The sequence below is a fragment of the Grampus griseus genome, assembly GCF_964374135.1.
Source record: "Grampus griseus genome assembly, chromosome: 21".
Classification (NCBI taxonomy): Eukaryota; Metazoa; Chordata; class Mammalia; order Artiodactyla; family Delphinidae; genus Grampus; species Grampus griseus.
In genome coordinates, this window is record NC_139015.1 from 29,817,652 (window position 1) to 29,841,653 (window position 24,002).

At 45.7% G+C, this 24,002-nt stretch overlaps 1 protein-coding gene across 1 annotated transcript in view; it reads left to right on the plus strand.

Annotated features, from left to right (window-relative positions):
* Window positions 1-325: 325 nt before the first annotated feature.
* Window positions 326-24,002, plus strand: part of TACC1 (transforming acidic coiled-coil containing protein 1) — a gene marked incomplete at its 5' end in the record, with an annotated part of 113,359 nt that continues 89,682 nt past the window's right edge. The window contains one exon of the mRNA XM_082680289.1: window positions 326-398. The remainder of the gene's footprint in view (window positions 399-24,002) is intronic.

A 24,002-nucleotide genomic window follows, 5' to 3' on the forward strand; every position in this document is an offset into this window, starting at 1 on the left:
AAAGAAAAAAAAAGTGCCGGAGGAAAGAGCAAGCGGGAAAAGGATTCAGACGGAGCTTTAAATTCCAGACGGGGCCGCAGTTGAGAGCCCTCGGGAAGCTCCCTCTGAAGGGAGACAGCAGCCAATTTCTCCCTGGGGCTCCCAGCCCTAGTGGACATTTCCTGTTCTGCCCCTGGACATTCAAGCCAGAACTTACAAAACATCCTTTTCCCTCGAACCAAGCGTTTGGTTCGGAGACCCACCCTTCCCCACGTCGGTGATCTCAGCCCGCCCTCCCCTTCCTTCCACGGAACCCCTCCCAGACCAGAGGCGCTCGGCTTCCTAAGCAAAGATGATGGATCCGTTGTAGCAGGTGACGCCGAAGGGAGAGAGGAGACCGGGGGACCACCACCGACGAGGTAGGAACGGGGGCTGGGTGTTCTGGGGTCATTTAGCATTTATTGAGCAAAGCGGGGCCCTTGAGCTTTAAGCCTTGGGCTGGGGACGTTTTCTGGTTGATGGGGGTGTGTGGAGGGTGAGTGAACTCCAGGGAAGTTGGGCATTTCTTTTCCCTCTCCCTTTCCAAATTTTACTTTAATTCTTGGGTCTCTGGAAGCACGTGTTGTTTGTCTGGTGTGGAAAGTGTTAGGGCAGAATTCTGGGAATTCCCTGATTTCTTTTTTCTTTTGCTTTCTTTTCTTGGAAAGAGAGGTCGTGGGGAGGGAGTCTTGCAATGTCAAGGAGGAGCATTCATAAATACATTCCTCTCTGAATAGATTCAGAGAGGAATGACCCACGTGCCTGTGCAAGGAAAAGGTATTTTCACCTTGATGAGCTGGGGTCCCCCTGTTTCCCAGGACCTGGGTGGTGTGTCCTCCTTGTTCGCCATGCTTCCCCCTTCTCCCCCTCCCACTGTCAGGGGGACACACAACTTGAGCTGTTTCTCAGGTCGGGGGATGTGGCACATGGCCCCAGTGCTGTGCGTTTATGGGCAGAGCCCAGGTGTCCCTGGACACTTAGATGTCTGTGGCAGAGCTAACTGGTCTACCTGGAAGGCTGCATGTGGCTTGTTAGGGAATTGCCCCAGCAGCTGGTCACTGAGAAGTTAGCCTTGGCAACACGTGCTGACATTGGACTGACCCAGAGAACTCAGCATGGCTTCTGCACAAGGAGTGCTCAAAACTTTATGAAGCAGTCATAAATGAAGAATTTCAAATGCCCTTCCTCTGAATGCCTATGGCTTTTTACTTCTCTGTAGCCCTCATTTTGCTCCTTATCCACATACTGCCTTGCACTGTTCTCTAACAAGATAAATAAATGAGAGAGTGAATTGGACAAATGAGTCATAACCTATTACTTGGTGATCCCAAGACAGTTACTAACTCCAGCTGAGCACTGGCTGTGTGCCAAGCACCATTGTAAAGGTGGCAGGTGTCATCATCATCATCATCCCCATTTTACAGATGAGGAAACTGAGGCTGGAGACACAACTAGTGAGTGCAGAGGAGGGATCTATACTGAGTCCAGGATGCGATGTTCTGAAACCAAGATTGGGGTTTGACCCTTGGTTCCCTCATTGCCTAGCTGGGTGATTTTGGACAAGTTAAATGTCCTCAGCCTCAGTTTCCTCATCTGCAAAGTGAGACAAGAATAACCACACCTCACAGAGGTGTTGTGAGAGATAGATTAATTCTAAAGATTATTTTACTGAAGCAGGTCAAAATGTAGGCATGCTCTTCCCAGACCCTGCTGTGTGCGTTATAAATGTGGAGGGGTCTCTTGCAACTGAAAAGCCTCGGGGTTCTGTAGGAGGTAGCAATAGTGCCTTGTTAGGATTGTACCTTAACGATGGACATTGGGGTTCACTTGCCGGCCAGTACAAGCCTGTAGCCGCCAGTTCACTAGACTCTAAGCTCGCTAAGGGCAGGGGTCGTGTCGTATACACGTTCTGGATTCTGGATTCAACCAACCTCGAAACAAACACCCGCCCCCCCAAAAAAAATTCCAGAAAGTTCCCCAAAGCAAAACTTGAATTTGCACTGCAATTATTATTATTATCTTTTTTTGCGGTACGCGGGCCTCTCACTGTTGTGACCTTGTTGTGACCTTTCCTATTGTGGAGCACAGGCTCTGTACGCGCAGGCTCAGCGGCCATGGCTCACGGGCCCAGCCGCTCTGCAGCACGTGGGATCTTCCCGGACCGGGGCACGAACCCGCGTCCCCTGCATCGGCAGGCAGACTCTCAATCGCTGCGCCACCAGGGAAGCCCCTGCACTGCAATTATTTACGTAGCATTTACATTGCATTTACAACTACTTGCATGGCACTTCCGTTGTATTAGGTTTTATAAGTAATTTAGAGATGATTTAAAGTATAAGGGAGGATGTGTGTAGGTTATATGCAAGTACTACGCCACTTTATAGAAGGGACTTGAGCATCAGTGGATTTTGGTGTCTGCAGGCATCCTGGAACCAATCCCGGGGGGGGGGACCCAAGGGACGACTATGTATTTGTCTCTCTTAGAAAATGTTTATCAACCTGTGATTGAGGGACCTCATTGCCCTTCAGAAGGGTCGCAGGGTCCCCTTAGGGCAGGAGTTCAACAAAGCCGCTGTGGATGCTCCAGGAGCCTCCTCTTTCCACTCCCGACAGAGCAGCCCCATCTTTACCTGATTACGTGTTGGGGTGCCCATTTGAAAGAAAGTTTTGAAAACAATGTTCAGAACTGCTTACGTGGGACAGGTAATGTTGTGTCGAGGGAGAAACTGACTGCTTACGGAACGGAGTTGATTTATGGAGGGATTTCCAGCTGGGCCCTGTCTGGGCTCTCACTTGGCCCTCCCCATCACCTTCTACTTAGTGACCATCTCCCACTCCGGGGAACCCACAGGAGGTGTGTGCCAAGCGGGCTCGGGAGGTGAGCCCTTCCGTCCCAGGCAGCCGGTCCTCAGGTGCAGGGACAGACAAGGGGCGGGGCCCCAGAGAGCTTATATTATTACAGCCTGGCCTCTCTCTAAGTCTTCTCGGAATGTGTCCTTCTCAATTCTGCTCACAGTGATGGACTGCCTGATCAATACTCATAATAGCTATGATCCATCTACCTAACAGTGACAGCTTACTTTCTGAGCCTGGCGCTGTGCTGAGCACATTACGCAGATACGCTCAGGTAATCCCCACGAAAGCCCTGGAAGGCAGTTTCAGCCTGTTCCCCACTCTGCTGATGAGCAGCGTGAAGGTAAAGGCGTTACATCACTTGACCAAGGGCACCCAGCCAGTTAGTGATGAAGGTGGGATTGGAGCCCCTCCCCCAAGCCTGATCCACCCCACCTTGAATAGTTTTGCAGCCCCATTTGACAGAGGTAAGAGGGATGTTGTTGTGTGTTTCTTTCATATTTTTGGCAAAGGATGGTCCCTGAGAATAGGCTGGGAGGAACGGGGCCAGGACAGGACGTTCCATGGCGGAAGAGTGCTGCTGCGAAAAAGTAGAGTCGGAATTCTTGTCCAAGCTGTGGCCCTGGGAGCGTCACCTGTCCTATGAGAGGTGACATGGGTTTAGTGGGAAAGAGCCAGCTCTATTGCCAGACTCCCCGGGCTCAAATCCTTGCTCTGCCCCATATTAGCTAGATCATCTTCGGCGAATTTCCAAAATAAAGATATTCCGTGTAGAGGGGTGATAATAACCGCACCTATATCATAACGATATTATGATGAAATAACTCAGTCCACATAAGGCATTTGGGGCTGTGTCTGGCACATAGTAAGCACTCAATAAATATGTTATTATGTGTAAAAGAGGTTGGGTGGCAGGCTGGAAATAAGAAGTAACTAGTGTTTGAGATTGAAAAATGGACACCAGCAATGTCACCTGTGAGCCGGGGATGGGACGGTTGTGCCTGGATCCCAGCCAGGAAGGATCCAGAGTCCCTGAGAGACAGCTTAAGACCTACGAGAAAAAGCTTAGATGTTCTCTTAGAAGTTTAATAAAACTGAAACAACTAGTCTTCAGGATTGGACTTGCCAAACTGGACCCTTGGATTAAATGAAGTTTAACTTATTTATCTTTGTAGTTATGGAAATCAGTCCCACTTCTGACCTATTGTTATTTCCAAAACAAAAAACAACAAAAAAAAGCTTGCTTGTAAATGCCATTGGCTGAACCACTTGTACTTTTGGAAGGATGACTTTAAGATTTCAAGCTGAGATATTAAATTTAAGAGCTAAATATAGCTGATAAAAAAAAAACAGGAAGGGCTCATGACTTATAAAAGAATTTTGTGGCTTTTTCAGAGAACAAATCCGTGAGCACTGCCTAAGTCTAGACTAAATTTGCAATGATTTTGAGAGGAGCATGCATCCATTTGCCGACTGTTACTGGAAGCAAAAGTATGCAAGAAATAAATGAGAGGTGGTTGTTTATTGAGCACTTACTATGAGTCAGGCATTGTGCTAAGTGCTTCATATGTACTATCTCACTTGTTTAACCCCCATGTCTGCCTATCAGGTGAGTACAGTTGATCCTTGAATAACATGGGTTTGAGCTGCGTGTGTCTACTTATAAGAGGAATTTTTTTCAATAAATACCTACAGTATTTAAGTATCTATTGAAAAAACTACCCAACCTGGGGTTGGTTGAATCCACGGATGCGGAATCTCGGATACGGAAGGCTGACTCTGTGGAGGGTGGTGATCCCTAACCCCCTGTGTTGTTCCAGGGGCAACAGTACTACTATTATCCCCAGTTTGCAAATAAGGATAACAAGCCTTAGAGAAGGAAATAATATGCAAAAAAGCACACAGCTGCTAAGTGCCAGCGTAGGGATTCTACCTCAGTATGTCTGGCTTGGGTATGGGCGCTTAACTCTTACCTTACGGTAAATCTAATCCTCCCTGATTTAAGCCCTTTCTATCAGTCTGAGGAGGGCTGTATTTGGAAGGGAGTGGAGTAACTCACAGCCCTCTTAGGCATTTAGAGAGCAGGGGTCAGAAGATGTAAAGGGCACCTGACAGCGGAGGCCCAGTGCGGCTGCATCCAACCCAGCAGACTGGGTCAGGCGGCCAGGCGTGCGTTACCTCGTGAAGCAGGCTGTCTTCTTAACCTTTCTCCGTGCACTCCGAGAGGCCCACTGTCTCCAGGGATGTGTCCCTCCTTTTCTGCAGGGATCTCAGCACCTAATCCCCTCTGTAGCCCATATTTAAAATGGATCCTCTTATTTGCTGTCCATCCAATGCTCCTTTGACCAGTGCTTGGCTTTCAGCAGACCATTGAAAAGTGACTAATAAGTGAATTGATACACAGGTGCATCTCCAGTGGGAGACTTCACTGTCACTGTGGCAGCACATAGGTGAGCATTTTGGAGGAGGGACACTCCCCAAGTACCCGCTAGCCAGCTCCCCAGTTGTTTCCTGCTCCAGTCTGGAAAGACAAGCTCCTTTGTGAGTGTCTGGGGTCCAGATCACAAGGTTTTCATGTGTTACTGGATACAGAAGCTGCTTATCTGAATTCTCCAAATCTTTATAGCACCGACTCAACCGGGACAGCTCCAGGCAGCGGCATGAAGCGTGATGTCTTTCCTTGGTGCCCAGAGCGCTCTCTCTCTGTCTCTCTCTGTGTCTCTCTTTCATAGAGGCCCTTCTTCCACCCACGTTCTCAGCCTCTGACATCCAGACCCCTTCCTTCCCCATCTCTGGTAAGGCTTTCAGGCCCTTAATTCACTGAACAACCTTGAAGTACACATCGCCCACGTGTGGGTGTGTTTACAACAAGAATAATTTTTTTTTTTTTTTTTTTTTTTGCTGGAGACAAGACGACAATGGAATTTAGGAATCAATGAGCAGTTTGGGGAGGGTTTTTAAGGATATTGGAATATAGGTCCTTCATACACGATAAACTAAGGCTCACGTGGGGCCTATCTGTAGTTATGGAGGGACATAGTTTAATGGCTAAGGGTAGGGTTAGGGGAAAAGGAGGAATCCGTTGTATCTCCCAGGCCACCCAAGATACATGAGAATGGGGAGATTACACCTTCTGCACTTTCAGTCCTGGAGGGGCTCCTAGCTTCACCTCTATTTTCAAAAGGAGGTTCCATGGGACAGAAGCAGACAGAAGTCCCTGAAAAAGCAGACACAGTACCGAACAAAATGTCCCAAGGCAGCAGGGGAAGGCTCGGTGTATGTTCACTGGTCCATGTGGGGCTCTCCTGGACCCTTGGAACTTTCCATGGTTTGACTTTCTGGCTAATCATTAGCAGCTGTGTGGTGGCTGGCAGCCACCTCTGCGTTGGGCCTGCCAGCCCGAGTTCTGGGCCAGCCTGAGGGCTGCTCTAGCTGCCGTGGGGGGCTGGGGTCCCTGGAGTTTTCTGCAGGAACTAGCAGGCGTGCCCCGGGCTGCTGACCCCCCCGCTGGCTGAGGGACAGCTTCTCTGCTGCCTCATAGCCTCTCGCTGCTGGTGGTCCAGAGCCCCGCCTGGTTTTCCTGCCTCAGGTTTCCTTCTCCAGCATCCCTGAGCCAGCACGGGCCCGGCTCCTTTCCTGGGAGTGTCTCAGTGGCCCTCGCTGCCCATCCCTGCAGAGATGCCGGGTGGGCATCAGGAAAAGAGACGTTAGTAAACAAACAGCTATTGGGGCTCCAGGCAGGGATCAGCCTTAGCCTGAAGGCATTCAGTCTGCTTCTGGAATAATGAGGGTAAGGCTTGAAAGGGATCTCAGAGGCTTTCTGGTCTAAACCCTTCATTTGACAGATGAGGGGACCGATACCTAGGGGAGTGGTGACTTGGCCAAGGTCATAAATCTTGGGTCCACAAAACCAGTCTGCTATGTGGGTGGTCTGGTAGGGGTAGTTACAATTTCTCGGGTGCTGGCTATGTCCATTGGCCCCTCAATCCCCTCCCCACCCTTCTCCACTCTCCTCTGTGTCCAGTAGGATGACCTGAATAGTTACCTTGCATTTGGCTCCTATATAGTTTAGGTTCAGCCAATGGAGGCCTCAGGAAGGAGGTCAGAGGGAGGGGAGAGGGACACAAAGGTACTCATTCCCCTTGGTCCTTTCGTGCTGCATTGCCTGGGCTGGTGTCTCCCCTGACTGAAGGCCACACTCCTGTCAGACGGCCCTTCTGTCCCTCTGACCCTCAGGCCTAGGGCAGCAACAGTGTCTCCCTGACCGTACAGCTCTGGAGAACTGCACTTTCTCTTGTCCCCAACTCTACTCAGGCCTTTGTAAACCATCCCTTTATTAAACTCTCGAATTGGAGAGCGTTACGTGCCAGGGTCCTGACAGATACAGAGGGTTTGTTTATTAGAGAGAGGAAAGTCTATATGACAGGAGGATGAAATTTAGCAAGAGGGTGTATTTGTTTCCTGAGGCTATTGTGAGAAATGACCATGAACTTGGAGGCCTAAAACAATAGGCATTTATTCTCTAACAGTTCTGGAGGCCGCCTGTCCTACCTCAGCATCACTGGGCAGAAATGAAGGTGTCGCCAGGGCCATGCTCCCTCCAGCGTCTCTCAGAGAGGATGGCTGTGGTGGGCTGGAGTTGAGTCTTTCCCTTTCCAGGTCAGTTAGGCTTTGATGGTACCCCAGCAGGTTAGACTCTGGGTAACTAGTTTCCCCTGCAGACTCACAGACTTAGAAAACAAACTATGGTTAACAAAAGGGGAAGGTGGGGGAGGGATAAATTGGGACTTTGGGATTAACATATACACACTGCTATATTTAAGCCATTAAATATAGCAGTGTGTATATGTTAATCCCAAATATAGGACCAACAGTAGGACCAACAAGGACCTACTGTACAGCACAGGGAACTCTGATCAATATTCTGTAACAACCTAAGTGGGAAAAGAATTTGAAAAAGAATAGATACATGTATACGTGTGACTGAATCACTTTGCTGTACACCTGAAACTAACACAACACTGTTAATCAACTAGACTCCAGTATGAAATAAAAATTTTAAAAAGAAGAAAAATGGAACGCTCTGGCATGTTTCAAATGGTTTCTTTCCCTCTCCCCTTGCCGAAAGCCCAAGGGGATTTTTCTCTGTGGGAATCTGGTCTAGCTCCTGGGGGTAAATCTCAAAATTCTGGGTCTCCCTGGAGTTTGAAACCTTCAGAGCCGTCCACACTGAGCCCCCAGCAATTCGTCAATTGCAGTTTACCCCAGCATGGTTTCCACCGCGGTTCTGGTTGTGAGTCTCTGCTCCGCTAAGCAGTGACTTCCTGCATTCGCCTGTATGCCGCTCCAATCTGGCGGCAGTGGTTTGCTCTCTTTCCTCCCCTCTCTTACGAATCCCAGAGGAGTTGTTGATTTTTCAGTCCGTTTATCTTTTTACTTGTTGGTAGGACAGAGCGGCGACCTCCAATCTCTCTCCACACGGAACTGGAAAACTCTACCCATTTACTGACATTCCCGTGCTTGACAGAAGCATTGCCCCGTCTTTGAGGGACATGTATTGCTGAAGATGCCTTTCAGCCCCCCAGACTCTCTAATTCTCTTTTCCTTGGGCCTGGCAGCTGGCGGTCACTGTGGCATTCCCATTCTGAAGCCAACAGATTAGTCACCAGGCAAAACACTGTGGGAGACAAAATGGCAGCAGGGGTGATGGGGACACCAAAGTTGTGGAAGGGCCCAGCCTACCGACATTATGTATGTGGAGGTTTCTTGACTCAAGAGTTGAATCCTACAATTGGGAGTTTGGGATTAGCAGATGTAAACTATTATATATAGGATGGATAAACAACAAGGTCCTACTGTATAGCACAGGGAACTATATTCAGTATCTTGTGATGAACCCTAATGGAAAAGAATATAAAAAAGAATGTGTATATATGCATAGCTGAATCACTTTGCTGTACAGCAGAAAGTAACACAACATTGTAAATCAATTATACTTCAATAAGAAGTATACCTGAGTATACACACACATTTATAAATATTTCTCTATGTGACCACGTGAATCTATATTCAGCAGAACATGAATTCACACTGATGTCTCCAACTCCAAACCATGACCACATGGCTCTTTCTAGACCTCCCTTTGCTCACCTATTACTTCCCACTCCGACAGTGAGAAACCTGGCTCCCACCATCTGCCATCCACTTACTTCATTGTTCAATTGAGACATACGTGTATCGCGGTATTAGACGTGTTAACAGGTACACCCATGGGAACAACTTTATCAGCTAGAGAACAGTACTTGTGCGCAATTTCCTTCGCCTTCAGCTTTACAGACTCCATTCATTTCCAAAGTTAGTTAGGTCAGCATCTTTCCCCCCACATCCCCTCCAGTGGACTTGTGTCATACATTTGCAATACAGTTAGGTCGTTTTGTCACAGTCTGCATTCCATCCTGGGATTCCCTGATCTCCTAAATATTTTTTCTTTAATTTGCACACATTAAGTTTCACTTTTTTGTGCCGTAAAGTTCTATAGGTTTTGACAAATGTGTGGTGTCATGTCCCCACCATTACAGTATCATATGGAATAGTTTTATACCCTAAAAAAGTCCCCTGCACTTCACGTATTGAGGCTTATTGAGGAGTAACACCTGGGAAAGGAAAAGAAGAGAAAGCAAGATTGGACACTACAGCCTTCAGACTGTGATACAGGTCAGATTAAGTCTGCCAGGCCAACGTGAAGCTCCAAAGCAAAAATTGCCTGAGAGAGGAGTCCCACATTGGGCAGCAATGGACAGGACGTTGTACCACCACCTTGCTCAGCCATTGGCTGGGGGCTGCCAGAGGGGACTGATCTCAGCTCAAAAGCCCAGGCAGACTCTGAAGACACTAACAGCTTCGGGTTAGCAGCTAACCACATTCCTTGATGCTGGGTTGCTAAATCCGTCCTTGACAGGGGTCTGAGTGCTGCAACTCTGTGTCTGCCGGAAAGATCTTTGAAGTTTCCAAGCAGAGGCTGGCTAACCACTGATCAGGAATCTTGAGCGGAGGATCCCTGCATCAGGTGGGATTTCGAATCAGGTGATCCCAATGGCCTCTTTCAGCTGCTGGGCCCCATGACAGGCCTTCAGCCTGCTCTGATCCAGACGACCCAGCTATTCCATCTCTCACATTCATTCCACCTTGCTCAAGCCCCTGCTTCTCTTCTTACCCTGGCTAACGTATGCCCTGCTCTGTCCTAGAGGTAGGATCAGGGACCAAGATTATTCGTGCAGGTGCCAGGGAGCCAAAAGATGGAAGCTCTGGTTCCCACTTATGCCCACACCTTCTTAGACCCCAGATGCTCAACAAAATGGCTACAGTATCAATAGCAACGTGGACCACAGATTAGAGCGTAGATAAAAAGCTTGTGAGTGCAAGCAAGGAAGTTGAAAAATTCAAAGCTAAGACTACGCAGACCAAATCCTGTTTGGAAATGTCCCCTCCCTTGAACACGGGAAAAACAAATCAACAGCACTCCCTACCGATCTGTGTATATACCATACCTGGCAAGGTACGACACTTTTATTTTCTTCACTCCTAACTCCTATGGGCGCCCCTGGGTTATCTGCAGATGTGCAATTCTGCTCTTTCTCTGCAGGAAGGTGGAAAACTTCCAGAAGAAGGAGTGGCTCTGATGTTTTGTTCTACCTGTGCTTACTTTTGCTTTTATTTAACCTGTTGAAGGTTAAAAGCCTGTTTTATTCTTGTAACTTGGCAGCTCTGCCTGGCTCACAGATGTCCTAAGATAAACAAGCGAGGTCTGTATATAACCTCTCAGGACAGTCATAGCTTCCAAGCCAAAAGAACTTTGAATATTTACTTTGACTCTCTTTGGAGACTTCCTCTGAATGTTTGCTTCTTCTTTGAAGCATTTTCAGACTCCATAGACCCTGTTTGTTTTGCCCAGCCAGAGAACAGTGGCATTTTTTTTTCTTATATTCACGCTCCTATTTTTGTACAATGAGCCGTGCATACTGATTTTAATTCCAAAGGCTCACAAATTAAAGCGCTTCCTTGAACCCAGACCTCCAGTACTTTGGCCAACCTTCTCATTCTCTTGTCCACTTTGCCGTTTCGTGGTGGAGTAAGTAAAGTCAGAACCTGCTGGCTCAGAGTAGAAATAAACTATTGGTGGATAAACTCTCCTGACCCACCCCCAGGACCAGACAATGGGGTTGGAATCCATGTTTAAATACCCAATGGTTGCTCCAGGTCACTACCCCAAAGTTATACGAGACCCACAAAAGTACTAAGAGTTACTATTCCAAGAAGACACTTGGCGGTTTCTGAATCCAGGACGTTTGAATTACAGGCAGGTTCTGTCTCTGAACATAAAGCCGGAGCACACATAAATAGCCTGCTTAAAAAAAAAAAATCAATAAAAAGTCCACAAAGCGTGTACTGTCCCTGAAGCATTATGTAGGAATAGAAGTGACAAGTAAATGAAATAAAAAAAACAAAAGAAGTTTTTTTTTTAAGTGCTTTCATTCCTCTCCCTGAGGATACAGACTGAAATTGTGAACCTGGCAGGTGTTTCCACAGGAGGAGACGAGGGTCACAGGTGTGAAGCGCGAGCTGTCTTCTAGAAACTGCCCTCTTATGATAGGTGACAGTTGCATCACCTTGAAATAGGAGAACACGTTTTTGTTTTTCTTTTCCCTCCAGAATTCAACTTTACTAGCACAGTGTGTTAAAGAGCAATCAGAGTGGCTGTTGGATTATAGAGGGATTTCTGAGAATTAGCCTTAGGCAAAAGGCATTTGGCTGGAAACTTGCACTGAAAACTTACCTTGCAAGTCAGCATGTGACTTCCACCTGACTTAATTTTCTTCAGTCCCAAGGGTTCCAAGGCCAAAGAAAAGGTTCTGGTCTGGGTTGCTGGCGTGTTTGCTCTTCAGAGTCAACTGGGAATAAATTCAAAGACAAATCAACAAAGGTAACTTCTCCCTTTGACACTGAGTATAACTGGGAGGGTTTCTTAAGTAAAAATTTTTTGTTTTCTCATCAAAATAACAGATATGCAATCTTTGTATTTGGTTTAAGTGTGAATGAAAGAGATAAGGATTGAGGAAAACACAAAGGACCGGGCAGGGGTGGGGAAATCTGAGTCGTGGTTTTAGCTTCTGTCTCTTGACCTGGGGCATGTTGCTGGGCTTTCAGGGCCTTGGTTAACTTATATTAAAAGAAGAAGGTGGAACTAGATGGCCTCTAAAAGCCTTTCCAGGTCTGTTCTAGGAATCAGTCTCTTAGTTTTTATTTTTTGTTATCTTTAGGCCAAAACAATGATGCAAGGTAGAATTAGGGTATAGATTTGCAAGAGGGTCTTTTTTTTTTTAAATTTTCTTTTAATTAATTTTTATTGGAGTATAGTTGATTTACAATGTTGTGTTAGTTTCTGCTGTACAGCAAAGTGAATCAGTTACACATATACATATATCCACTCTTTTTTAGATTCTTTCCCCATATAGGGCATTACAGAGTACTGAGTAGAGTTCCCTGTGCTATACAGTAGGTCCTTATTAGTTATCTATTTTATATATAGTAGTATGTATATGTCACTTCCAATCTCCCAATTTATTCCTCCCCCCTTCCCCCTTGGTAACCATAAGTTTGTTTTCTACATCTGTGACTCTATTTCTGTTTTGTAAATAAGTTCATTTGTACCATTTTTTAAGATTCCACATATAAGCAATATCATATGATATTTGTCTTTCTTGCAAGAGGGTCATCTTGAGGCTGGTAGCAGGCTTCAGATGACTCTCATCTCATCCAATATGTTTGCAAAGATGAACTGAGATCAAGACGGGCATCAGGGTAGGCGTTTATATATATCTGTCAAATGAATGAGTGAATCAATCAATCAGTCAGGATAGTATTGAGGGAGAAGGGAATGAAGTCATTCCACTGGTGGAAGTTTATTTGGGGTAGGGCATAGATTTGCTTAGCAGTGATGGCTGGGGAGAGGTTTTATGGACAGATTCAGCCAGAGCTGAACTTCAGGACTGGGAAATGTTAGGGTTAAGACTAGTTTACATAGCACTCTTTATAGAGTGATTGCTGGCAGGCTGCTAAGTACTACAGTTTTTCCAACTACAGGTGGTTTGACTACAAGATAATGGGACTCTTCTTCTCCCCAGTTTAATAACCAGAATTGATTAGTATTTGCTTTGTCTGAGTCTTACAGAAATCCAAACTTATAGTGGCTAAACAACATGTACGTTTATTTTTCTTTCACATAAATGAAATCTGTAGGTAGGCAATTCAGGGCAGGCTTAGAGGTTCCAAGGTGTTATGGGTTAGCATCCTTCAACCTCAAGTTGAAGTATGGCTGCGTGAACTCAGCTATCCCATCAGCATTCCAGCCAGCAGGCAAAAGAAAGAGCCAATAAAGGGCTCACCTCCTAGCTTAGTCCGTTTGGGCTGCTATTACAAACTATCACAGACTGGGTCATTTATAGACAACAGAAATTTATTTCTCATAATTTTGGAGGCTGGAAGTCTGAGATCAGGGCGCCAGCATGGCTGCATTTCAGTGAGGGCCCTCTTCCTGGTCCATAGCTGGTGCCTTCTAGCTGTGTCCTCACATGGTGGAAGGGGCAAGGGGTCTCTCTGGAGCCTCTTTTATAAGGGCACTGATCCCATTCATGAGGGCTCTACCTCCAAAGTCTCCACCTCCTAATACCATCACCTTTGGGGGTTCGGGTTTTAACATATGAATTTTAGGGGGATACAAACATTCAGACCACAGCACCTCCCCACTTGCCATGAATGATACCCCTTGGAAGTTGAACTTGGCACTTCTGTTGTCATCCCATTGACCAAAACTTAATTACATGGCCACACCTAAGTGCAATGGAGACCAGGAAACATAACTTTTATTTATAATACGTAAAAATCAGCTTTTTTTGGTTTAAGAGAGAGGGGGAGAACAGATATTAGGGAAAATTAGTCTGTCACCCTGAGAGATTACACACTTATTCCAGTTATGCAATGAAGCTCCTTTTGTTCAACTCCTTTGGTCCTTATCCCTTAACACCATCTTCAGGGCCCATAGCAAATTATTTTCAGTATTCTAAATCTTTACCCTGTGGAGGTGAATCTGATTTTTGAAAGCAGGCCAGGGTCACTCAGGACAACTGTGATGAGTAAGGTGGGTGATAAAGCTGAGAATGACATTTCATAAGAATGAGATATGGGCTTGTATAGCTGGATATTATAGGCTATACTGGCCATTAGGATCATTCCTACAGAAAACAACTCTAGAACCCAGACATAATACATAAAGATGACCTGAAGGTACTGAAGAGGAAACAGAAGTAGGTAGATTCTGGTGTTGCATGTAGCTTGGAGAAGAGGAGATAAAGAGTCATACAAGTAGTCCCTCTGCCTCGGCTTTTAGTGCGGGGCTAAGTGTAGTCCACACAGTGGCTTGTGTAATAGAGACATACATGAAAAACTCCCGAGCCCTGCTGTTCTGGGGAATGAGAGAAGTGAAGCCAGGAGATGATGGATGCTGAAAAAGTGGGGGAACCCAGAAAGGAAAGAGCCAAAGAGGGGGTCCCTACACCAAATCATTGGCCAAGCCCTAAACCACACGTGCACAGAAAACACTCAAAGCAGCTCGGCTACACAGAAGGTCTGCACTCAGACTGGAGCTGCCACCCCAAGAAACAGGGTTTGGAGTTCAAGCCCAACAAGAAAATTATCGCTAAAACAAAGGAAAAACAACTCTCACCAGAGAAAAATAATGGAATCTGAAATCTCCACAGCTTAGTATTCATGATGTCCAAGATGCAGTCCAAAATTATCCGACCAATGGATACTAATAAACTAATATTAGTCTCTAACATCTGAAAAAATCAACATAATTCAAAAAATTAATAGAATATAGGGGAAAACCAATATGATTATTTTAATAAGTGCAGAAATAGCATTTGTCAAAATTCAATACCCATTTATCATAAAAAATGTCTTAGTAAATTATGAATTAAAAAAAAAAAAAACTTTCAGGACTTCCCTCGTAGTCCAGTGGCTAAGACTCCGTGCTCCCAATGCAGGGGGCCTGGGTTTGATCCCTGGTCAGGGAACTAGATCCCACATGCTGCAACTAAGAGTTCGCATGCTGCAATTAAGACCCGGCACAGTCAAATAAATACATAAATAAATTAAAACAAAAAAAAAAACTTTCTCAACTGCATCTACAAAATCAGACAGCTAATGTACTACAATGTGAAGGATTTTATGCTTTCTACGTAGGATCAGGAACAAGGCAAGGATGTTGACTAACTAGTTTTATTTAACATTGTATAGAAGTGCCTAGTCAGTGCAGCAAGGCATGGGGAAAAAACTATACAGATTATAAAGGAAGAAGTAAAATTGTCTTTATTTGCAAGTGATATCATATAGAAAACCCTAAGGAATGCACAAAAAAAGCTGTTAGAAGTAATAAGTGAATTTAGCAAGGTTGCAGGATACAATATACAAAAGTCAATTGTATTTCTATATACTAGCAACTAACATTTAGAAAGTAAAATTATAAAACAACTCCATTTACAATACCATAAAAACACTTAAGAATAAATTTGGCAAAAGATATGTAAGACCTGTAGGTTAAAGGCTACAAAACATTATGGGAAATTCAAGGACATCTGCATAAATAGAGAGCTGTACCATGTCCATGGATCAGAAGTCTCAAAATTGTTAAACTGGCAATCCTCCTTGTATTAGTCAATAGAATCAATATAATCCCTTTGGAAATCCAATCACTGGGATTTTAAATTTTTTTAATTTAATTAAATTTTTAAAAAGAAATTTATAAGTTTATTTTGGCATTTATACAGTAACACAAAGGACCTAGAATAGTCAAAACTATTTTGAAAATTGAGAACAATGTTGGAGCACTTACACTACCTGATTTCAAGAACAGTATGTGGCTCTTAAGTAGTAAATCCAGTTTTGTTGCGGTACGCGGGCCTCTCACTGTTGTGGCCTCTTCCGGTGCGGAGCACAGGCTCCGGACGCGCAGGCTCAGCGGCCATGGCCCACGGGCCCAGCCGCTCCGCGACATGTGGGATCTTCGCGTACCGGGGCACGAACCCGTGTCCCCTGCATCGGCAGGCGGACTCTCAACCACTGCGCCACCAGGGAAGCCCAGTAAATCCAGTTTTAATCTTTGGTTTACAAATTGGCATTTAAATAATTTCCAAAAAAAGGGAAGATGGTGCAGCTCTGAGATAAGCATGTAGCTTCCCAAGTTGGCTACTTTGAAGAGTGGTATTCATTTGGCATGATTGCTGGGGAAATAAAAATCCACTTTGAGCATAAGCTTTGTAATAAAGACAGAACTGGGTTTAAATACTGAATATACCACTTTCCTTTCTACATCTCGGTTTCTTCATCTTAAAGTGGAGTGCACAGTGTAAAAATTAAGGAAATACAGCATAGAAACTAAGCTTTATGTTATAGCTCTGAAACGAGCCTACGTGGGTCAGAACCTGGCTCTGCCGTTTGCTAGCTGTGTGGCCTCAGGTGTGTTTTAATCTTTCCATGCTTCGTTTTACTCTTTGTAAATTGAGTATAGTAAAAGTACCTACCTAAAATGTTGTGATGAATTAAATAAGTTAATATATCTAAAGCATTTAGAACGGAGTTTGGCACATTAAAAAGTGCCCAACAAGTATTACCTACTATTATCCTTTCCCAGTGTTATGAGGACTAAATGTGGTTACTTTTGTCAACCACCAAGCAGGGTCCTTGGTATCCAATACATATTAGCTCCCATCCCTCCTTAGAGCATAAGTAGCATTCTGAGGGTAGGATTTGACACTGAAGGGTGTATTTTGCCATCTTGGGGGACCATCTTGAATTTCAGTCTCTTAAATTTTCTTTCTTTACTCTTTTTTCAATGTTTAAAAATGCCTTACTGACAGAATCACAACGCACAAAGGGAAACCTTAACACGGGATATCAAATACTACCCCCTCTGGACCCCATCAGGCATTTTCCTGGAAAAGCCTTCGTAAGTTTACTTCCCAAAGACAAGAATTCCCCTCACTGTCTTCACTCCTCTGGTTACCCCTGTCTCTGTACCAGACGGGGCAGCAAAAGCAATAAACACAAGCATCTTAGTAGAGATGCCCTTTGGGCCCCTGCAGACCATCTTTCACATTGTTGTACAGACTCCTTTTCCCCCTCATTGTCTCAGTGTCTGTGCACCACAACAGGATGTGAGCTTCACTCTCTTCCTCTTCTTTTAAACCATTTTAGTGATGCTATCCTGTGCCTTTCCGCACAAATATTGGATTGGACAAAAAGTTCGTTCAGGTTTTTCTGAAAATCTTACAGAAAAACCCGAAGGAACTTTTTGGCCAACCTGGTAGTAATAAAACTCCTCCCACAACCCGTCTTGTCTACCCGGTAAAAAGAAAACTTTCCCATCCTCATTTCCCTCTCCCACTGCTTCCCCTCCCATTTTTCCCTTGGAATGACCCACCTTTCTCCCTAGGAAGGGCTGAATGTTCCTCTGGAGGGGACCACAGCTCTTGACAGGGTTGTGTTTGCATTCTCAATGACACTTCAATCACATTGCCAAAGTATTCCAGGTAGAATGTGGGGAGAATTTGAAATTTTAAATTATCTGCCAAGAGTCAACTTTTCTTCAGCTATTTGAAATCCTTCCCACAAAACCTCAATGCTCAGTCACACTATACTGTTACTAATTAATGTTTATTTTCCCACCCTCAAATATTCTGCTTGTATATGTCTACAATGCAGCAGCATCCTGAATCCTGGGAACCTTCTGGCTATAGTAGAGTGAAGATAATGTATAAACAGGAAGTCAAAATTTGACCTAAAAAAGATCTGTTGTAAATATGTCTGTATTAGGGGTTTCCCGTCCTTTCTGGAAACATTAAAATGTAGCCATATACATCTTTACTGCCTGTAGCTTCCACTCAAGGGGGACGTTAACATTCCACGCCATTCTGTGTGCTTAACCACTGGCTCGTTCATTCATTCGGCAAATATTTATTATATATAAGCCAGGATACAGGCACTGCGCCAGGCACTAAGCCTGGATACAGAGATAAGGAAGCTTTCTTGCCCTTAAAAAGAACTCATATCCTAGTGGAAAGACAAGTAAGTGAAGAGATCATTACAAAATAAGATTGGTAAGTGCTATGTTAGAGGAATTAACACGTGCTATGGGAGCAGTGGGAAGGAAGATGATAACGTGTGTACGATGAATGCACTTATCAACAATTATGAGTATGTACTAGGTATGTGCTAGGTATGTTGGGGGAACAGTGAAAGTGAAACAATGAAATAAATTCCCTGTCTTCACGGAGTTTACATTCTAGTGAAGGAAACAGGCAATAACAAAAAAGTTGTAAGACAGGATGCAGGATAGTGTTATGGAAGGGAGTATGAGTTGTGTCTGGAAGGATAAATGGGTATTAGGAGAAGAGAGCGTTCTTCTTCCCACAAAGAAACGAAACGCTGAGGTGAAGGAGAGATGGCTGGAGGGGAGGGAAGTGGGAGGCGGGAGTGGATGAGAAACAGCATGAAGTATTCTGAAAAGGGAGTATGAGTAGGTGGATCACAGGTGTATGAGTAGGTGGATCACAGGTGTAATGGGAGGGACAAGGTGCGTTCCCCCCCTCCCCCAAGACAGAGCTCGGAAGAGAATTCATTCATTGGTTGTCAGAACCGGAAGGGACATTTAAGAGGTAAAGAATGATCACACTCCCTTATTTTACAAATGAACAAAGCAAGACTCGGGGAGGGAGCAGTAACTTGTCCCAAGTCACCCGGCTAGTCGGGGACACGACCAGGATTCCCCCAGTTTTCTGCACAACTCCGCGGAGGCCTCTGTGCGGGACTAGCGGCCGGGGGAGGCCGCGCCGCGGGAAGGCAGCCCGGGTCAGGGATGCCGACACACACCGCCCCCTCCCGGGGCTTCTCCGCACGGCCGCCCGACGGGCCTCCTCCCAGCCGCGCCCCTTCCAGCCTCGCGCCGGGGCGCGCCGGGCGGACGGGGAGGGCGACGGCCGCCGGGCCCCCAGCCCACTCCACCTGTCGCCCTCCGCCGCCCAGGGTCTCCCTGGCGCAGTGACCCGCGCGCTCAGCCTCTCCCGAGGGGTCCCCAGGAGGGGGTCACGAGCCGCCGCGCCGGCCGAGCCCTGCGATTGGCGGAGAAGTAGTAGCGTCTCCAGCAACGCCCTTTAGCCGGCTCTCCCGGCGGCCGGGACCCTGAGGCCGGGCTCCCCGGCACCCCCGCCCACCCGCGGCCCCACCCTTCCTCCTCCGCCCGCCGCCTCCTCCTGCCGGGGTCCCGGTCGGGCCGGCGCGCGGCAGAGCACGAGCGGGCGCAGCCGGGGCGCCGCGCTCCGAGCTATGGGAGGCGCCCACTCTCAGAGCCCGAGGGGCCGGGAGCCGGCCGCGGAGAGGCCCCCGAGACCCCGAGAGATCGCGTGAGTCCCAGAGCCCCCCGCCTCCCGCCCCCAGATCCCCGGGCCGCCGTTCGGGGCTTTGCATGCCGGCCGGGGATGGGAGCGCACGGCTCCCGTCCCACCAGGGCTGGGAAGGTGGGGCTCCCGCTGGCGCCCGCGGGGCGCAAGGGCACAGGGGTGGGCCTGGTGGGACATCCCGCCCCGAGCCTCGCCCTGCAGTGCCCCGGGGGCGCTGGGCCACGACCCACAGCGACAGAATCGCGCCCAGGCGGGGCTGCTGTCCCGCGCCCCTTGGCGCTGCGCGGGTGGGACATGGGGACCCCGAGGTTTTCCAGACTCGTCCAAGCAGGAAGACGCACGTGTCCCTAAAGGGCTCAGAAACACTCCAGAGACAGATCTAGTTGCAGGGAGGAGTAGATATTAGAAGGGTTCTCGAGTCTCCAAGATAACGCGGCTCGTGTTGGCCTTCAGGGTCCAGGAATTTGATGCAGTGCTCGCTGTTCGCAAAAACTCCCTCTCTTGTTTGCTCCGAGGGCTTCACGATGATCTCAGAGAAAGGGCTGTATTGTAGCAGCAGCAATTAGGCTTTTGTTCTGGGACAGCAACAATTGGGGACACCAAGTACTGAAATGCTCCGAAGGGACATTTTTAGAGAACGTGATTTCGAGCAAGTTGCACGGTTTGGAAGATGGCCTTGCTTCTTACCACAGAGAGGATGCGTCGCTAACTATATATTTATTTGAGAACCCAAACGATCTTTAAGCGTATAATTAAAAATGTTTAAAGGGTGTGCGTGTCTTGGAAGTGAGGTAATGTCAAGGAATCCACACTCTATTTGAATTCAGCCAATGCCAAAGCTATTTAGTTTGAGAAAGGTACATTTAGCCATCGCATATAGGCAGCCTGGGCCATGGGAGGGCTTGTTTTGGATTATCTTTTCAAGGCAAAGTATCTTCTGGAATACCCAGATGATAGACGTGTTAGTTGTTCCTTCTTATGTTTACATATGATCAGTAATCTAAACTTAGTTCAGGCATCTAATTAATCATAAGAATAGCTGAGAATTATTGAGCACGTAAAATGTGCCAAACCCTGTTGTAAGCACTCTGTGTTTTATTTAATCCCCAAGAACACTGAGTTAGCTTCTATTATTGCCCTCATTTTATTGGTGAGGAAGCTGAAGTAAAAGAGATGTGACTCGTCCAAGGTCACAGAGCTAAAACGTGGTGGACCCTGCTTGTCTGACTCCAGAAATCCTGGTGCAGCCACTTCCCACAGGAGAGTTGGGACTGACTTAGGAAACAAACTGTTATCTCAGCTGGCAGAACACACCCCCACTCTCCCCTTTAATTCCTCCCGAATAAGGGAGGAATCTGAATTAGCAATGCTTATGCCTAACGAGCAAAAACTGCCAAAGTTGATTTAACTTTTTAAAAAGTTAAGAGGCAGTGTAACACTGAGATGAAGTTTCAAGTTTTGGAGGCAGATTGCCCTGGGTTGAATTCTAGGCTCTGCTCCTTAACAGCTGGAGCTCTTTTATCTCTTCCTTAACCTCTCTGGGTCTGTTTCCTTGTATGTAAAATGGGAGTGAAGACAGTGTCCACTTCACAGGCTGTTCTAAGGATGACATAAGATCATGTATATATGAATAACAAGTTATAGTTTTATCTCTGAGCAGTAAGTTGTTTTAGCCAAGGATGACAGCTGACTATTTAATCTTTGTGAGCACGTGGCTGGTGTAGCTCAAAAGTAAACACTTAAATCATTCTCTGAAAGGACGCTGCAGCAATGAACTCAGGGCTTTCTGTGTAGGATTCAGTTGTCAGGGTGAGGAACCGATTCTTAATTGTCAAATTATCCCGTGCTTTGGCAGTAGGTAGAGGATCTCTCTCTCTCTCCAATGAGGTTCTGCATGTGCCTTATATATTTAGCTAAACTTGCCTAAAGATAAACATAAAAGCCATCCTTGGTCTAAACCTGGGAATACCGCCCAGGGATGCCCTATCCTACTGGAGTGAGTACATTTAGAAGGACGTAAACGCACGTAGGCAGTGTTGGGAGTTTTGGCCGCATCAGAGTGTGCAGGCTTAATGAGTCAGCCCTACAAGCCACTTGGTGCAGACCAGCTGAAAGACGAGAAATATGAGCTTCGATGCCTGTGATATATACACGTGAAAAGCAAAAAGCCTGCTTTTAATCCAAATCCTGGCTCGTTCGGATGTACAGCCACAAGGGTCTCCACGGTCATTGTTAATGTCACCCGGCTGCAGATTTCCTGCCGGACACATGGCTGCCATGGATAACCCTGACCTCAAGGAAGTTCCCCTAACTCAGGCCATTGCATTTTCAAAATCTATTGTTCCTTTTTTAAAAAATAAAAATAAATACATGAAAACCTCACAAACATTGCATGAATACTGGCATTTGTCTTTTGAGGGAGAAAATAATGTTTCAGAGTGTTCACAATTTATATTTCAGAATAACTTAATCAAGTATGAAAATTAACCAGACAAATCTGTCTTAACAGAACTCTAGTGCGAAATATAAACAGGTATGGATGTGCATGAAGAGAAAGTTCTGATTTTAAGATAAAACACATTATTATTGAAAATTGTAGCAGTCTACCTTCCCCAAACCAGAGGAAACAAATGAGCCAGCCTTCATTTATATAAAGAGACTGCTCACGTGGTGATTAAGAGCAGAAGCTGTGGAGTCAGGCTGACCTGGGCTGGAATTCCAGCAAGATCTCTTGCTAGCTTAGGTCAGGAAGCTTTGGAAAATAATCACTTAACTCTTCAGTTGGGCAGATATCTGCATCTTTAAAATGGCAATAATTATCATATCTACCTTATGAAATGGTGTGTATTATTAGTGCAGGGCCTGGTACCTAAGATGTGCTTAATACCTGAGTTACCGGAATTCCCCTACATACAAACGAGTTCCATTCTGAGAGTGAGTTTGTAAATCCAATTTGTTCGTAAGTCCAACAAAGTTAGCCTAGGTACCCAACTAACACAATTGGCTATGTAGTACTGTACTGGAACAGGTTTATAATAGTTTTCACACAAATAATACATAAAAAGCAAAGAGAAAAAATAAAGACGACATTTTTAATCTTACAGTACGGTACCTTGAAAATTACAGTAGTACAGTACAACAGCTGGCATATAGGGGCACGTTCACATCTTTGAAAGTTCGCAACTTGAAGGTTCGTATGTAGGGGACTTACTGTATTATTAATACATTCACATGTGTATGTACCTATATATCAGGTGCTACGCTAGATTCTGTGGGATGTATATTTTTGAGTAAGGCTGGACCTCTTCTGAAGGGAGGGTTGACTTGTGTGCTGATTCAGCAAGGCCTCTTGGAGAAGCAAGACAATGGCTTTTTAGAGTTAACTTTTTCCGCAATTAATTTCCCTTTTCCAGAAAGAAGCATCCCGAGGATGGACCTGTGTTTGGGGATATGGTAGTTTGGTGAAATGTTTGTAAACAATGACTCCTTCGTTGATCATTTTCGGCAATGGGGTCAAAGTGGGTTTCCTAAGAGCAGTAAATAATTTGCAGAGAGGTTTGAAGAATGACATAAAGGAGAACCTATTTTTCAGTAGGGAATATGGCATGTAACTAATTCATCTAGAGCTTGTTGAGTTTGTCCACCTGGGATGAACGATAATGCACTTGTTGTCAATTCTTTCAGTTAAATTTCTAGGCTAGTCTTTGTTTGCATTTGGAATGTATCCTAATGGAATAGGTCGGTGGTGAAGTCCGGAGGAGTTTCTGAGGTCTCGAGTGTTTTTGCCATGAGGTTTTCTGATCGTATGAATTACATGTAGGTTCTACCATGTTCTGGAGAACTGCAGGGTCAGTTGGGAACAGTTGAGCCTCTTGATGGACAGACATCCTGACATGAAGAGGGAGGTGCTGGCTTTGAAGTTTTAGACACAGGAAAACAGGACTCAAAACAAGTAAACTTAGGAAGCAACGTTCTTGAAACCCACTGCTTTCAAATTCATATTGTTCACCACCTCCTCACCACACAATTTTTATTGTCATTAAAAACATTTAGGTCCCCAATTGCTGTAAAAAATTTTCAAACATCCATCTAAAATGTCTTGGTGTACAGTTAAGAGAAAGACTTACAGAAAGTTTGTGGAAAAGACCCAGAAAAACCAGCTAAATGAAGAAATGTTAAAAGAAGTGTAGTATGTAGCTTGAAGGAGGGACTGGAGAGATGGTGGAAATATATAATTTTTAGGGGATGTTGGTGGCCTGTATCTCTGATGAAGCCAACCCAACAGGAAATGGTTTGAACTGCAGGACAAGGGAATTATTTGTGTGTGTATGTTGAGTTTAGATAGCACAACTTCTAGACTGTGAGGGTAGTTGATATACCAAAAAGAGTTAATAAGGGAAGAAAAATCCCTTTCTGCAAATCATTAAAAGGTAAGAGAGATAATCTAACAAGGATTGAGACTCCAAGGGGGTTTGGGTCTAGTTTTGCTCCACAATTTCTGCTCTCTTTTAGCTTCAGTGGCGCCCCACCCCTACCTCTACCCTACGGCTTCTCCTGGCTGGTACAAGTTTCCATGTTAAAAATCAAGAAGAGAAAGGGTGGGGGGCACAGCTGCTGGTG